An 18,545-nucleotide genomic window follows, 5' to 3' on the forward strand; every position below is an offset into this window, starting at 1 on the left:
AAACAAATATTTTAAGGGCATATTTTAGGATATGATTAATAACTTTATAAGTATTAAATAAAAAAATATTCACAGTGTAGGTAGAGCAAATGATTTAGAAGTTCATTTAATTCTTTTTGTTTATGCTGTCCAAGTTATGCTGTCCAAGCTTTCCCAGTTTGGTAAAAAAAAATCAGCTCACACACTAAAAAAATATACTTATTTAAATAAAATACCTGCTAAACTATCATTTTTAAATATTTAGATACAGCTAAAAGCATGATATACACTAAAATATAGGGACCTAACTACATTGTTAAGTTTTAGCAGCAACATTAATAAGAGCTATTGTAGCAGGAATTCTGTGGAGGTAGGAAATAGAGCACCAGCTGAGAAATTCAGGAACCAATCCAGCTGCAAACAGAAGAAACAGACAGCAATCAAAAACACACAGGTTGCTCTGAGAGTAATGCCTCCTCCTTATTTCCACATAAACTACAACAGCTATAAAGAGCACAATAACACTATTTGATAGAGCAAATTCTACGCTATAAAGCCTTATTTTTCAACACAGTCACCCACCATTAGCTGTGCATTTTCAGCAGCAATCAACAAGAGCCCGCATGCTGTGCTAGCAAAAATCTGCACCAGCAGAGGTGATCAACTGTAATCACTGCTGGAATGCACCACCCACTGTACTCACATCCACTTGGGCTCCATAAATGTTCAGCAAGCATCAGTGAATGACAGTGGGTGTCATTTTAACTGTATGGTGGAATTGAATTCCCCACCTTTGTTTCATCCACACTTCCATGTCAAATGCCACTCTGTCAGACTGCCCCTCTGCTACCATCTGTCACACAGGAGCAAAGTATAATGGAGTATTGGTGGGAAGGTTCAACCTCTACTACCACACCACCAACATCCAGCTCTCACATTGCAGGCCAAGATAATAAAACAGGAAGCATTACTTTTGGAGCAGTTGCATTTTTCAGTTAGCACTTATTAAAAGCCATTTTCTTAACCATCCACTAGGGGTCGATACATCTGCACATTGAAACGCTCATAGTAACAAAAAGCCTACAATTATCCTGGAAGACTAAATTCAGGCTTATTATAGATGCAGTTGAGGAAACAACATACAACCACTGAAATGAGATAGAACCAGGCATATAACAAACAAAAAGCAACAAAACACAGAAAGTAAAATAGCATGTTTTACTGCAGTTTTAAGCTCATTTGCAAAATAAATAATACTTAAAAACTGGACCATAGTTTCCAAATTTCTACATTTAAATTCCTGCTCATAAGAACACAACTTTTCAAGTACAATTACCATACGTGTGAAAGCTGTATACTACGTAACTATTGAACGATAATACACAGATAAGCAAGAAGAATTACTAGTTCAACACAGAAAATAACGGATCAGTTAAGAAAGGAAAGCAAGCCTAAAGTGGTGCTCAGGGACATGACTTAGTGGTGGATAGTTAGAGTTAGGGTAGTATGGCTTGGTTGCAGTTGGACTTGATGATCTTGAAGGTCTTTACCAACCTAAGCAATTCTATGACTCCATGACAGGGAGGCTGAATCCTTAAACAAGTTGAGATAAGTAAGTCAAAAAGCCCACTAGTTCACAACATGAAACAGTTTCAGGAACAGATGGGCTACAACAAACAGAACTTGTTACTGCTACTTTATGTGAGCTTGAGAACTGCAACCTAACTGGTAAAGTTAAATTATTTCCTTCACTTCAATTTTTATTAAGTCTACTAGCAGCTTTTTCTGTTTTTCTTTAGTTATTACATCAGTATCAGCCACTACAGATGAGCACCCCTTTTAAACAAGAACCCTATAATGTAATGTTAGGTTTTCCAGTAAGGAGACACAAATGAATGAGAAATTCAAACAAATTACAAAGATCGCTTTTGCACATATGTTTTAATACAAAAACACTGAAGCTCAGACACTGATCCATGAAAAGCTCAGACACTGATCCTATTTCTGAAGTATTTAGCAGAGGACAGCAAAATCATATCAATGGGCTTTGTGAGAAACAATTCTTTCATTTCAATTAACTTACACAAAGGGCTAAATACTAACCTGTCACAGGCACTCCAGTTTTACTGTCCACTGTGTGTCCTTTCAACCTGCAAAAGATTTCAGAGGCTTTTCCTAATTCCACAAAAACAATCTCAACCGTTTGTGCAAACCTTAAGTGAACTACATGTTAAATTTATTTGTTCAATGAATTTTGCTACCAAAGTTCTCTGTCTTGCTTTAGAAAGTATTAATACAGATCTTTAATAAATGAAGAAAATAGCAAGCCTAACCATATTACTACCACAAAATAAATGTCTGGTTTTAAAATTGTTTATTTAAATAATCTGTGGATAGAAAGGGGTTAACTACAAAGATAACAGGAGCTAAAGCTCATAAAGATAACTAAAACCTGAATGCACATATCCATTATATCTGTTAATCATTACACCATTTCTTAATTTGTGAAAAGGTGCTCTATCTGCAGAGCCAATAAAAGGCTACCTTTTTATCTCTGAAATGGTCAGAGTCTGATTGACGGGTCAATGATCTTTTAAAAACTTCAACTACATCAGCAAGTTTCACATTTGCAAGACACTGCTACTAAACATTAGTACCCTTTCTGCAAGAAATGCATTACGGTACATAGTATTTCCTTTAGCGTACACAGCAAGGCAGGAAATTTTTAAGTTAGTAGTTTTTAAAATGCACAATTGTGTCACTGTTTACTCATCAGTAGTAATTTGCTGCGCATAGGACAAGCTATCCAAATTTGCTTGAAAATTCCTCTTCTGATAGAGAGAGACTCCAGAAACCTTTTGTGTGGCTACATAAATGCCCCAAACTACCTTACAAAACTACTTTTATTCCCTATTTTACTCTTCATTAAGGGTATCCACTCACCACCATAGTCACATAAGCATGAGGCCAGAGTAATTTAAAGGGAGCAGGAGGATGACAGATTCAACTGCTCATCAATCCTGTTGAATGACAGTCACAGGCATAAATGCCTGTTTTTAAAATTTATAAATAAGATGTCACCAAGGCTTTACTGCTCTATGCATGGAAAGTAAACTGTACAAGTTCTACCTCTTGGTAGCAGTTTGTCTTTTACACAGCATGGCTTCAAAGTGTAAATAAAATTACAGAAAGTAATGTATCAGAAGAATTAAAGCACTATAATGGAAACATGCATCTTTTCCCCTCTTGAATTCTTTTTGATATACAACTATGCAGTGCACTCCTTTGAAGTTCTGATGTTGTTTGATGCTGAACATCTTAACAACACGTAGTTCATAACCTGATTCCTACAATATGCAAAAAACCACTGGTCATTACCGGTTGAAAACCAGCTGTTTAGATAACAAATATCTGTAAGGTAGAATATTTTAAACCTTAGTTGAGAGCTTTTTAACCTCTCATTTGTATGGTAAATTCTTCACTTCCATCTTTAGTTAGAAGACAGTGGCACTGATCTAACAGAAAAACAACTCTTAGCAGCCATCTTCACAGTATTCAACTCCAGTTAAATTCAAACTATAGTTTCTTTTCTTCAATAAAGTTATCCCTTATGGCTATTAAGTAGAAAATCCCCTAAGATATTCACCAGCCAAAGGAAAAATGGATGCAGACTGTATCACAGGGAACACTTCAGTCACCTTTAATATGAAGCACAAGCCTTACTCAAAACTTGAATTAGTCTTTTTAAAAGCCAGGTACTGCAGCTGTATGATAGCCTTGATAAACTGAACCAGCTGCACATATTTTTAAATTCTGAAACAACAACACTGGGAGATAAATATATGAACATACGATGTGTCTGTTTGCAGCTTGCACAAGAAAAGAAAAAAGCCCATCACAAGTATTTCCCTTAATCTGAAATTAAGATGTTTAGTCTAGCTATTTGGACCGTATATATCAGATACAAATTTAAAAATACTACTTTTTGAAACCAAATGATGCAAAAAACCTTGACAACTCAAAGATCACACATTTTCACATCAGTCACTAAAATAACCCTCCTTGCTTGAGAACTAGAGTAAAGGCAGCAGGTTTTCATTCATTTGTCAATTCTTTCCTCACCACCTTTGTGCTTTGTGAGATCTTGTCTTTTAAGCAAAAAAACATTACTTATTGATTTTTGTTTTGCAATACACTAAAAGCACATCATTAGAGATGTGACCAGTGTCTGTTACAAACAAAAGAAGTTAAAAGTTCTTTAGAACAATGACCTTACGAGTAGGAAGGAAGATAAAGGTAAAAGGTCAAAGATACACAGAAGAGATGTGCATGTTTTAAAGAATGTGCATTCTATAAACTCTTCAATTTAAGAACTATTTGAGACAACTGAACTACTATACTTTCTGCCAAGGAAAGATACTCTTACAGATACTGCAGCATATTCCAAAACCTCATCATATTAAAATGAAAAGTGTTGTGGGCTGTTTATTTCGGGTTCCCCCCCCTCCCCCCCCCCCCCAGAAAATATGGTCAAGTTCACCGAACATTCTCCAACCAGCATGACTACCAATGAAAACCTATTCCACAACTTAAATATTCTAATAAACTGAAGTTGATTAATAAACCCAGGACTTGGGATGAAAATGAGGCAATTTGTCATTGTCAAAGAAACAAGATCTAATAGCTCTATTTACATCAGATAAACTGCTCACAGATGATTTATTAGGATAAAGATAAAAAACCAACAAAAGGCTTGTGTTAGGTTTCTATTTTCTTATTGGAAAAGTCCAGTTATTTTCTTAAAAAGCTTTAAAATAAAGATAACAAATAATTTCCAAACTGAGGAACAATTCACTGGCCTTTGATTTACTAAGGTCCTTTTAAATTTATTTCTAGGATAGCGAATGCCTTTCAAGTTAATAATATGAATACCAGTATATCAATATTACACTGTGCAACGATGTTAATCAAGTACATCTTCCCATACAAATCTCAGTATTTAAAAGGAGTTTATAAAATGATGGAGACTGACTATTTACACAGTCTGATAGTGACTGGACAATGGGGAATGGCTTTACACTAAGGGGAGATTTCATTTAGATGACAGGAGAAAATTCCTCACTCAGAGGGTGGTGAGGCACTGGAACAGGCTGCCCAGAGAGATCATTGATGTCCTATCCCTGGAGATGTACGGGGTGAAACTGAACAGAGCTTTGGGCTGCTTGACCTATGAGGTGGCAACCCTGTTCATAGTAGGGAGCTGGAACTAGATCATCTTTAAGGTCCCCTCCAAGCCAAGCAATTCTATGACACCTAATGTGTCTATCAAAAAAGCCAAGATTCTACTTACGCTCAAAACATGTTAGCCGGTATTTCATGTTTTATGGAAGTTAATAGTATCCATCTTCCACAAGATGTATGCATCACTTGGATTAACTGCTTGTAGAATACAATCAGCCAAAATCACAGGTTGTTCTCACAACTGCACTCACTCTAAGGGTTCAAGAAACAGAAGTTACTCACCCATTTCATACGTGGATTCCATCCTACAGCAGGCAAAAAAAACTACACTATTTTTCTTCACAAAAAGGTAACTCAAGAAAGGGGAAGATAATAAAAATTGGAGATCAATGTTTCAGACAACAGCAGTAAAACTGCTGCACTTGTGCCTTCACATTGTGGGAGACAGGGTGCTGAAAACCTATCCTCCCTGAAATGAACAAAGCCTTATGCAAATCAGTTGTCTTTATTAAGTGTCACTAAAATACCTTTCACTCTCCACAAATGGATACATGCGTACTAGAATTTAACGAAAAGTCACACTTCCCCCTTGCATTTTGAAGTCAAGAGGTATATTTTTAACCTGTCAGAATCATTAAGCAACTCAAGTTACACGTTTGTTAACTCAAAAGGCCACCCACTCACCCAACAGAGTCATATTAGGAATCACTAGGATCAAGCTGTGCTCTAGGGCTTTGTAAAACTAGAAACTACTTGAACAGTTCCAGTAGAAGCCAGATAACATACATGCCCACAAGAACTCTATACACCAACAGTTTAATCAAGAGTTCGTTCTCCTCCTTGCTCTATATGCAAGATAATTCCAGATCAAATACTTAACCTTAGTAGTTTTTTTTAACTGATTGAGAACGTGGTACCAGACACCATTCTGAACATTTTAACTATTTATTATGTATGCCATTACAACCTTCGCAAAGCATCAGTAATTTACTTTTGTGAAGTACAAGGTAACTCGTGATTTGATGTACGAAACAGATGACCTCTCCTGATACTTTCATAGTTCAGGAGGAAAGAAAAAGAGGCTTCATACAGTTTTTCTATACACCTATTACTTTGGAAGTATACAACATACTTCTGACACACGTTGTATTTTAAACAAAACAATCCAGATTTCTAACTACAAGATGGCAATACAAGTGACAGTGATATAATCCATTATTTTGGATACAAGACAGCTCTTTTCTTGAAAACAAAGAAAAATTGAGGCTATTTTGGAATCTCTCCTTCCCTCTGTCTCCAAAGAATAACACCTCAGCCTTAGCAACTGAAATACATGCTCTTAAAAGATGGCAAGACTTATTTCAGAGATAAAGCTACCTTTAGCTGTTATAACCTTCAGAGTTAGACCAATCTGGTTCTGTACAACAGTGACTGGCACTACAGAGATCACAGATGGTTCACTGCACATCCTTGTTTCTTATTGTGGCTACAGAACCAGTGTACCTGCCCATTTCATTATAGGACTCCATGAATGTCAGCCAAGCAAACACTTTCACCAGCATTATGGATAAGGAGTAAAGTTGTTAATTTACTAAAGCACTGCAGGCTGAAAAAAAAAAATCAAGATAAAATTTCAACATATTTTAAACTAAACTGCGGCAAAGCTTCCAGACCCAAAAAGTTTAAAAGGTTTCTTCTAGCATTTGCCTCTCAAGAAATTAAGAAATGATATATAAATGAAATTAATTACCATTAGCTTTTTAACACATAAGTCTTTATGTTTCAGTGGTTTAGATGGATGCTAATTTAGCAAACTAGTTAAGCTTTAACAGAGAACAGGTGACACTGGGTAACTATCAGCACAGCCGACTGAACCAAAGGTGCCTTTTAGACACAAATTTCCCCTACTTCAAAGGCAGGTAAGTTCTTGCTCCCCAACCACCTTCCACTAGTAATTAGAAGTAATATGTGTAACTTAAAAGTTGTAGCACAATTTCTCCTTCAATTAAAAAGGATGCCCATAAAATTGCTAGAAGACATCACCACTGGAGAGAATTTGTCTGTCTACCCCTTGGGTAGAAAATGCTTGAAGCACTGACAATATATATAGCCTGTACAAACAGCTACCTTTTCCCACAGTAACCCAGCAATCTGAAATCACCTCTGGCAAAACCAAAAACCCCAAGATAAAGTGTTAGAAGTCATCTTTCATCTTCCCCTATTGTTTTAAGTCCTCAGCAGCATAACTACTGATAAAATCCTTCTTGTATATCTTTATTAAGAACAGTAAAGATATCTTCTCACTGTATTGTTAGAGGCAGTACCTCAACTACTTTTTGTACCAAGACGGTACTACTCTATTGCTGGGCCCTCAATTGCCTTTAATTCAATAATTTTCTAACATAAAAACCATTGCTTACAGTACCACAGAGTACTCATTATTGAGTTCTATTACATTAAAGATGAGAACAGCTCTATCCATCTGCCGCATTACAAGTAGCTAATCTGAACACTCTTTAAAACCGTTTACTCTGCTTATATTATTTTACTCCTTGGGAATATTGTAGACACTCTAATTCTTCCTTCAAACAGTTGGGAAAAAAAAAATGAGCCACACATCTAAGTACTTAACATGTTCACTCACACTAGCAACTCAATTTGAAAAGAAATTAACTTTACTCAGGTGCTCTGCAAAATAGATGATCAGTCTTAGTCCCAAAAGTTGACAAGACTGATAGTACAAAAACAGAAAGGAACTTGAAATGTCTAAAGCATATGGTATATAACCAGCTACTGTCTTCAGTACAGCACAATTAATGACTAAATACATATTGGTTTTGTCTTTCCCATAAATTTCACAATTAAAACCCATTTGTGAACTCACCTTAAGATTACAGCAGATTAAGCAGAAAAACAAAAAGCCATTAAACATACAATCTACTATCTTTTCCCAGATATTTCTGACCTTTACAACTGACCAAAGAACAAAATGTACTACTTGTTGAATTCTTATCTCTGCTGATATTCTGAGTTACCTGACATGTCATTGCAAATCCTATGCTGATGCTTACAATTCTATACGGAGATTTATCTTGCTGGTTAAGCCAATATATGATGCAAATTAGGGGGCATGAGCTACTAACAACCTAACACAAAATGAAGTGTAAGCACATATCATTTAATACAATCATTCTGAAACACTGGAACAGAATAAATAATTTAAAGAACTAAAGACAGACAGCTAAAGTATCCACACAAATCTAAAAAGCAAGTAGAGATGCAGCTTATGGTGCAGGGAACAAATAAAAAAGACAAATTGAAAAGACAGCTTCCCAAAATAAAGATTTATGTTCAATAAATATTGTAATCAGCAACAAACAGGAGCCAAAGTGTTCATCAATGTTTGAAGAAAACTGAACATCTGGACCACATTAAAAAATAAACTAGTGATAAAACATGGGTGCAAGGATTTAATCCCCATAAAGAAAGAGCAAATATTTGCCTTGATGGAAAATGAAGAGTATAGCATCCCAAGTGCTGCCATCTCGAGCTGTATTGCTGGTTAAAAAAAAAAGGAAAAATGTGAGAGGAAAATGTTAACATCATAATGCTGAAGAAATTCAAAACCCCAAAATTTGATCATGCATTTAATTCTTCTATACACTGATATCACTGATGTCCCTTTCTCAACCCATGAAACCCACATTTCACTCTTCCAGCTCTAAAGGAAACTAAAACTCTAATGCTAAATGGAAACAATCTGTCTGACCCTTTTTCCTACATCTATCCCTTTGACCCAGAAAATTAAATGTTTTAAAGAAATATTTATCTTAAATCCAAGTATATTTCATGACTGAGGATCTGATCCTGGAAGCTATTCTACACAGAAATGCTATTTTCCAAGTATCCTTCAAATGACACATCCTTTCCCTTGAAAATTTTTACTTTGCAAGTAAAAATAGACAACATGCTTATGTAGCACCCTGCACCGATAAGAAATGCAAAGCTGTGTGTACTGATGTATAAAAGAGTGGTGTTACACCAAGTAAATATTTCTCCCCTTAGCCATAGCCTTATGAAGTACCATAAGGAAAGCTCTTGACTCAAACATAACATTCAAAAACTGATCTCACTAAGATATTACTATTTTTGCAAAGAGGAGGAGAAATCTTAGAGACTTTAAGGGACTGTAAATCATCTATTCAGCTGCTAATCTTAAATGAAGCAGAACAGATTTAATGGGAACCTAAACTGTTCCCATTTGAAGGTTATATTACATCAGATTGCAAGTCTAGTTCCAGAATCCATAACAAATTTGCCACCACACCTTGTACTCGTAACAGTGCTCCTTGTAATTTAAGACTGGTCCAACTCCATTTATCTTTACAAGGAAATTCTGAATTCACAGGTCAAGAACTAGATGCCAACAGCAGTGCCATTGGTGGAAAGCTTGCCATTGATCTTTCAGATTAGTAATGGTTCAAAACATTGATGAACTAAAAGTTTTGATCCTCCTCTAGAAAGGAAAAGGCCCCATGGCTGACAAGTCAAAGCTCACCCTGCTGGGGTCACCTTGCTGCACAATGGAAGATCAGGGAATAACTAAACTACACCACGTTACTGCAACACGTCAATTCAGGATTGTTAGTGCAGGCAGTCAATGACCTGACAAGGAAAGTCGCTTTGGTCTCTATGTCTCCAGAATTTATATTTTCCTAATACCTACCTTGGATGGCAAAACAAAACAGAAAAAAATAACAGTACAAATGCAGCCCAAGAAACGAAGCTGGTTTCAATCTAGCACGTCTTCTCAGCACACTCAAAGGCACAATCATATCTACATTGGCACATTCCCAAGCAATTCATGCCAATTCCAGTATCTATTTCCTTTGAGTAGTTTCACCTCACTCAGCATATTACCAAACTTTATAACCAAATACAGACATAGATCAAGTTACATTACCCTCCTTCCAGCTGTCATCCTCTGAAGTGGTAGATAAAGACTTCCTGAAAAAAAAAAAATCAGACATTCTAACCACACACAAATAACTGAAGTCTACTGGAAAAACCTATTTACTTGGAATTTGATAATCACTCGTACTCAAACTTAATGCACCAAAATAGCTTACAGAGACAGCTACAGAGAATATATGCTGTTCTCACAGGGAGAGCTTTTGCTCATTTCTCTAGCACTAATTTCTAGAACCCTTAATCCAATGGAACCTGGAGATCTTACATAAGCTAATATTTTCACCAACACTTAAAAAATATATATATATGTGAACTCCAGTTTCATTAGAGCTCACTGATTCTGTTCCAAGCAGGGAAAATATCTGAGAAAATATATTATGTTCTGATATAAAGAATAAACATTCAAGATATGATATTCTTCTATTTATTGCTTAAGAGAGTCTAAGTCTTTACACCTCGAGAAAACCTACATATGACAGAAAATTTGTATTAGCTGATTATAAAAACAAATTTCATGTGTTCCTCCTTTCTCAAAAGATAAATACTGCGTTTGCTCATAACTTGCCCCACATCTATTATTAATTTGAGGTTTCCAAAGCCAGTTCAAGTTCTAAGTGACAGTTAATCTATCTGCTATCTATATATCTTGAAATAGAGAAGACCTTATCACCAGTATGCTGAAGCTTACAGAGAACTTATACACAACTGTTTCATGCTTATACTTTAAATATTGCACTACCATTGCTCAATGCTAATTCTCTGCCTTTTAGATAACTGTCACAAACCTTTTCAACTCAATTTTACGATTTACCCACTGACATTCTAAAATAATCATTTTGGTTAGACCATTTCTATACCTAATTTCCTCTCTGCCTGCAGTATGAGACATCGCCCTCAATCAAATGCCTTTGTACTTTCACCAAGGTGTCATGTGCTAATTTACACAAGCATAAAATAATCAAATAATTTGAAGGTGGTAATAATACAGCGTGCCTTATGTTGGATTTTTTTTTGTTCCACTCTTGAACCTCATAGTACCTGAAACAGGTTCTCTCCTACTTCACGTACTATGAAAGACCAACCCACACAAGTATGCCTTAGTCTTCAAAATGTTAAGAAATAAGATTTAAGTGCTGAAGCAGTATACTATACTCTGATATGACTAAGACTTGCATGCTCTGGGAGAAAAAAGGTGGTAAGAATACAATACTTTGCCAAATATATATTTCTTGAAGTTAACAGGCCCATTAATTTCCTTGAAACAGCTTTCACTGAGTTAGTCATGTAAAAAAGAATAAAATAAATCTAGAACTTAATAACACAAATAGACTTGCACTACAAATATGGGTAAACCAGTGAGGCAACAAGTACACAGAGGGAACAGAAACAATGAAGGAGCCTGGCTACTTCTCTGTCTTCAATCTCCTATCTTCACATGGCATACAACGGATGGAGGAAGAAGCTCTATTTCTGCTTATATAGTACAGTGTTCTTGTACAGCCTAATATTATATTTATTCATACAACTACAGAGCACTGGCACAGGCTGCCTAGAGAGGTGGTGGAGTCTCCTTCCCTGGAGACATTCAAGACCTACTTGGACACCTACCTCTGCAACCTGGGCTAGGGAGTTGCTTTGGCAGGGGGGCTGGACTAGATGATCTCTAGAGGTCCCTTCCAACCCCTACAGTTCTGAGATTCTGTGATGCCACAAGATCAATAAGCCCCACAAACTTGGTGAACACACAGCATGTACTCATGCCCAAGAAAGCCAACTTCTCTATTATCATGTATTATTTAGACTGCCACTTAGATCCTTACTGAAGACAAACCCCACTTTATCTACAAAACTGATATTGCAGCAAAAAAAAAAAAGTAATAAAACCAAGGTAAGTGTTTCTACAAATCCTTGAAATGTTTAGACTGACAGTCAGATGACAACAATAAAATACTCCTCCTCAAACTAAGGAAATCAGCTACCAACAATCATGAAGAGCTTATCTTCAACTCAGACTTCCAAAGGAAAAAAAAATAAAATCAGAGGTGATAAACTAAAGCAGATAAGACATTATCTTGCCAATGTTGACAAGCTAAGACAACAAAAAAGAAAAAAAAAAACAAGAAAATTATTAGAGGAAAGGAACTCCAGTATTTCCACAGAAGGACATGACTCCGAAAAACAGTTCATTTAACTAGAAGACGGACTAGAAGTACTGGGAACATCTAGCTTGGTGTTTGAAATACACTATTTAAAACAAAGAAGTTCACAAATGAGCTCAAAGTGTGGGACATTTTCATTAAAACAGAACTACCCCATTCTGAGATTCCGTTTGGACAAGTTAGATAAAGTTAACTTTCTGCTTTAGATCCCTAGATACCAAAGCCACCAGAAGCAATGCTGAGGTCTGTGAAAGACAACTAAGAGAAGATAGCACATGCATTTGTAACACTCAGCATAGCCAGTGCAAAATCTTGGAAAATACATAGTGTGGTTTAAAACACCACCTAGCATACTTTCAGACTATTCTGATGTACAATATCAATATCAGTAGCACTAAACTTAATTTTTTTCACTCCGTGCTCCAGCAGCTACTATCTTCCACAAAGGACACTAATGCTATAAATCTTCCTCAAACTGAACGTTAAAATATTCTAACAAGAGATTCAATAAGCAATGTCTTCCCGAACAAAAGGATAAAGCTGACTTTGTTAAAAGAAATAGGAACAGAAGCACTACAGGAAACTAGTATACTCTAGTTCATAATAGTTTTACTATTTGTCCTTAAAACAAAAAGACTCTTGGTTTATGTCAACAAGAACTTTGGGTCGCCAATTCAGTATTAAAAGCAAGAAAAAGCTGGTTGGCAATCTCTAATGCTGGGATTCCAGGCTGTTAAAATCTCAGGTACAATTTTCAGCCGGACAGCCAAGGCCACCATGAGCTGCAAAAAATAAATGTATATTGTAAATGTTACACCCAAACAATTCGTAATTTGCCTGTCAAGCCATACATTCTACTATCTGTAACACTGACTACAAGAAACAATACTGCTCTAAAGAAATACCACAACTACTGGTAAACAAATTGACTAAAGCACTTTTCCTCCTACTGCTCTTCAAGGCAGGGAATCCTGCAAGTTCACAGTGTATCCATGAATGTTTAAGCATATATGCCTGCCAGCTTTCCCATTCCTAGCTTTTTCAAACACATTTGACAGCTGGATGAGCAGCTCAAATATACAGTTTGGTAAACATTTTATCTCCTTTTTTTTTTTGTTGTTTTAAAGTAGAAGTGAGAAAGAACCAAGCAAAATCTAGTTATTATTTCACAAATAGTCAAAAGAGCTGTTTTCACAGATTCCCACTAATACAGGAAGTGAGAGAAGTCTTGAAATTAACCAGCAAAAGCCTCTCTTGCTTAATGAATGCCATGTTGACTGGAAGGTCACTGAAAATAGACTAATTTGTTGTCAAACTCAGCTTGCTTCAGATCAAAGCTGAAAATTGTTTTGTCCTACAAATATGAAGACTGGCAATGAATTTACAGAAAATAAGCTTTATAAAAAGAATTTCCATCAATTACCTGGAAACATCAACTAGTAATACATTGGGAGCAACAGTACCAAACACCACCAAAAATTTATGCATATCTATACTGTCTAAACAAGAGATGAGGACATTAGCTCCTGTGTACTTGAAGAGCTTTTTATATCTGTTCTGTCACGGAGCTGAAGTAAGCAGTTGGCAGCCTCAGTCATCACGCACGGCAACAATATAAACAGATGGAGACAGAAGGTCTTTCAAAGTGACAAACATAAGCACCACCACTTTTCACAGCAATCAAAAGTGTATTTACTCATGAGGCAGTTATCAGAATCAATTCAATACTTTCTGACTTCCACAGCAGAATTATTAACATTTAAAAAGCTCAGAATGCTGCCCTCTGACACATGCTCTGAAAAACTGGCTGAGGACCTGCTGTACTTACCGAGGGCTTTTCTAGTGCCTTTCACCTGATGTGATTAGGAAAAACCTCTCAAGCTGACATTCTGCAAAACCACTTTATAACACTATCATCAGAAACAAAAATTAAGAATGATACCTTGATTCAGATTTTTAGGACAAGTAAAAAACATTCAGATTGTTTCAATAATAAACTGAATTATTATTTTGCTCCGTGGCCCCTCTCCTTGTGGCAACACTTCCAGCTTAGAAAACAAGGCTCTCACACTGCAGACTCGCATTTTCTAAACTCATTAATAACCTGAATCTAACAGGTTCCTACTTGTACAATTACAAGGTGTACTCTGTAGTGCTAGAGTGACAAAAAAAAGTTGCACGTACATATGAACAGGAAGAGAGCGGTTAATAGCTGAGTTAGTAGTCATGAAAATAAAAGAAAAAAACATTTAAAAAAACCAGACCAGTGGTGTCTAGGCATCTCACTAGTAATGTTACATGTTGGAAGCTTTCAAATATTACCTAAGTCACCCATATACCTCTTCTCCAACTTAACCACATTACATAACACACATTTCAAACCTCCAGCACGTATACACCTACATCTCTAGTCAAGAGTTCATTCTATAAGAGTGCTTATGAAGACAAGTCAAATTAAAGCACAGTATTCTGGGATTCAACTAATTAATTTGTTGCTTCTAATGACTTGACACAGAACCAGCCCTCCAGCAATGGATCTTAAAGCCAGATGACTGTGCCACACTTCTCATTTTATCCCTACTCTATCAGGTACTGACTTAGTACAAAAAGAACACAAGAAACATGATACATACATTTAACAGCAAACTATAATGCTATTTATTCATAAATTTCAAATGAAAACTAGACTTAGATTAGTAAATTTTCCTTAGATATTTAAACCACAGCATACCTTTTGCAAATTAAGTAGGAGGGCTGCTCCAAAAGTAATGCCTCCTATTTTACTATGTTGGCCTCGAGCATTAGAGGCAGATGCTGATTGTACAGCAGAGGAAGGTGAATCTTCCCATCGATATTCTGTTACATTTTGATGCCATGTGACAGACAGCAGCAGAAGAGCAATCAGACTAGACGGCTTCTGACATAGAAGTGCATACGGAGCAAATGTGTGGAAATGAATTTCTCCACGCAGAAGAAATTGCACCTGTTGACATTCCACAACGCCTGCTGAACATTTATGGCGCCCAAACAGCAGCACAGTGAAGTGGTGGGTGGTGGGTTTTAGCAGTGGCAACAGTGATGCAGCAGCCACACTCCAAGCTGCCACACAGATTTCTTTACAAGCATGGCATGCAAGCTCTAGTACATGAGCGGCAAAAATGTGCAACCGATGGTGGTGACAATCTAAAAATGTTTTTTTTCTGCTGCAAGCTTCAGTGTTATTGTGCTCTTTGTATCTGACACAGTTGACATGGAAAAAGTACAAAGCATTACCTACAGAGTGACCTACGTATATAAACAGGAAAACATGCTTTAACAACATTTCCCCCAGTTCTTCTCAAGACGTTATTGGTACGACATTTTCAAGTAGATAAAGATCTATGTGTTCTATTTCTTTTTTTTACATGAAACTTTAAATCATTGTTAAGGTAGAAGACAATTTATAAAACTAAACAATACCTTAAGATCTGGAAAAAAGCTATTAGATTGCTGTTTGATAGTATTGTAACACTTTGCCACAATACAACAGGTAATTCCAATGTTACTGTGAAACCTTATATTCACACTGCCTACCGCACACCCAATATTGAACAGACATGTACAGTGCTTCAAACCAAAGGAATATGAATGCAGTTTGTAATCTTGACAGATTCATGCCTTCCTGTTTTACCTATAGCTATCACTCAACCATTCACACATCGGAGCAGACTGAGCAGTTTTCCTTCAGAGACAGCCTACAATGATAGCCTCAACTCTTGCAAGAATAACTGTGCCAAGTCCTGTGCTTATCTAGTCTTACCAAGACACCACAGAGCTCCCACACACAGTGATCTTAATGGCACCTGCAGTACCCTAAACATAGTTTTAAATTCCTTTCCAGAAGACCCCTGAATACTTCAAATGACGAAAATTTGTCTTCAACACATTGTATCCGTAATACTGTCCATAGCTTTATGCACACAACCCAAAACAATGCCATAAAGAAGTTGTATTGGTGCTCCTCATGAGAGATTCACCTGTGTATGCATTGTTGCAACATTAACGGCACTGTATGACAAGTCCAAAAAAAGTAAGCACTGTTCTATGATTTCAGACTAAACGAGTTATGAATACATAATTATTGATATAGGGAATTAAAAGAGGAACAAGATCTTGCTTCAACTTCAAGACATGCTTCATTATCCCACTGGACTACAGCCACAGTTGTACAACTTGCTATTTTTGGAATCAAAAGAAAAAATTTCTTAGATATACAAGTTAACAATATTTGTATTTTATTGCATTATCAATTTCTCTGATAAGAAAAGCACGAGAAATGCTGAACACTTCATGTGATAAGGATGAATACACAAAGCTCGTGGAAAAAACTCCAATTCCATCTGCAGAGCACTTCAGAATCTATTTCTGTTACCATATAATTTCTCAGTTTAGTACACAGAAGAATTAGTTCTCAGATCACTGTACCAATCAACTGCATTCAATCAACATCACCCAAAGGATGCTCATAATGAGAACTCAGAACTGGAGGCAATCCTGGGCCTACTCCAGATTCAAAACAGCTCAGCCAAAAGAAGGAAAGGAGTTGGTAAGTATTGCACTGATTCCTCATTTCCCATTTCTGGGTTCTCTCATCTGCTTCAGTGAGACAGTAAGGATGACAACTGGGCTACTAACTCATAGGAGCTATTCTAACTTGAGATAATGTGGCTCATCCTAGAGACATTTGAGTTAAACTGGAAAATACTGATATATAACACTATGCTGAACCTTACTGACCTCTTAGTTTTTTATTTCCATTTACAAAACTGCTATTAACGATGCTACACATAGGAAATGGGATTACCTTGGTGAGCATAGATTTTCAAATAATTACTCACATCATACTCCAGTATTAAGGCAGGAAGGATTAGATATCTGATTCAGATTTGATTCTATTCAACAACCTTTACAATTTGACCTATAAAATTTGATTTCATTTGCTTTGAAACTGATACTATTATACCTTAAAATTGCGTTTCTTCATGGAAGCACAATACAGTGCTTATTATTGTATGCATAGCTAAAAAATAATCAGCTTGATTAGTATATAAGGATGCTCCAGAAGCTTAGAGAAAAGCCTGTTTATCTCCCCCAACTACATTTCATGTATTTTCAGTAACAACTTACAGAAGTCTTCCACATAGAACATTAAATGACCTAAACATATAGTCTATGATTAATACACAGTTCCTGCTCAGAGACATTACTTTAAAAAATATATATACACATATGGTATACACAATCCCATGTATAAACATACATGCATACAAGACTAATATTTAATAGGAAAATAAAAGTCAGTGGAACTTTCAGATGTGGAAATGAAATAAAAGGATTAGGAACCTGCAGAGATAGTTTTTCTTAACAGCACTACTCAAAGACAAATTCTGACAGCACATTATGAAGAAGATGCTGTTAACCTTTTTATTATCGTAATTGCCACAGCCATACCTAAAAAAAAAAAAACCCAAACATGAACATATTACTAACTTCTCAGAATAACGAGCTTACCTTTGACTACTCACCACTTATGATTAGGGAGCACTGGGTGGTGCACATAGCTTTTGGCTGCTTTTTTCCTCCTACCTCCACAGGGGATGTGAAGCACTAACACGGGAGGGAGCTACTTATTTCCTTTAGAGCCTATACCAGGTGTGCACGCAATTCATTCTCAAAACAGGACAACAGCAGCGCTGTTACCCCCAAACACACCTACTCAGGCAACGCTAAGAGCCGCACTGCTCTCATAGGGGAACACCCCGCGCCCAAGCAGGAACACTCAGCACCACGAGCAGGCCGGGCTCTCCTCACAGCCCCTCCCGCGGTGCTCACGCAGGCAGCACCGCTCTGTAGAGCACGGACGCAAGGCTTCGTTCCTATCAGTACTCACGCCGCGAGGACGTTTTACTTTCAGCACCGGGCGGGCAGCACGTGGTGCAGCACCCGCCGCGAACAAAGCGAGGGCCCACACCGCCCGCCTGTACGGGGGTTGTAAGGCGGGCGGGAGGTGCCGCCTGCGCACGCGCACGAACCCACCCCCTCCCGCCACGACCCGATCGAAGGAAGGGCCCCGGGGTGGAGCGTAGTTGCGGCGCGCAGGCGCGGTGCGGGAGAGCGGCGCGTTCCTGCCCCTCCGGTACTCCCCTCAAGTTTCCC

At 37.1% G+C, this 18,545-nt stretch overlaps 1 long non-coding RNA gene across 2 annotated transcripts; it reads right to left on the reverse strand.

Moving 5' to 3' along the window:
* Positions 1 to 224: 224 nt before the first annotated feature.
* LOC136055157 (uncharacterized) lies at positions 225 to 18,130 on the reverse strand. Of its 2 annotated transcripts, XR_010622807.1 has the most exons (4): positions 17,901 to 18,130; positions 10,184 to 10,227; positions 2,083 to 2,129; positions 225 to 393 (listed from the first exon to the last, which is right to left on the reverse strand). It is a non-coding gene; the product is annotated as an uncharacterized LOC136055157 (long non-coding RNA). The 2 variants fall into 2 exon arrangements; XR_010622806.1 differs by lacking the exons at positions 10,184 to 10,227; positions 17,901 to 18,130 and adding an exon at positions 2,524 to 3,280.
* Between the last annotated feature and the right edge of the window lie 415 nt (positions 18,131 to 18,545).

The sequence above is a fragment of the Cyrtonyx montezumae genome, unplaced genomic scaffold (genome assembly GCF_038088225.1).
Source record: "Cyrtonyx montezumae isolate F1298 unplaced genomic scaffold, pur_monq_1.0 scaffold_4, whole genome shotgun sequence".
NCBI classification, from domain to species: domain Eukaryota; kingdom Metazoa; phylum Chordata; class Aves; order Galliformes; family Odontophoridae; genus Cyrtonyx; species Cyrtonyx montezumae.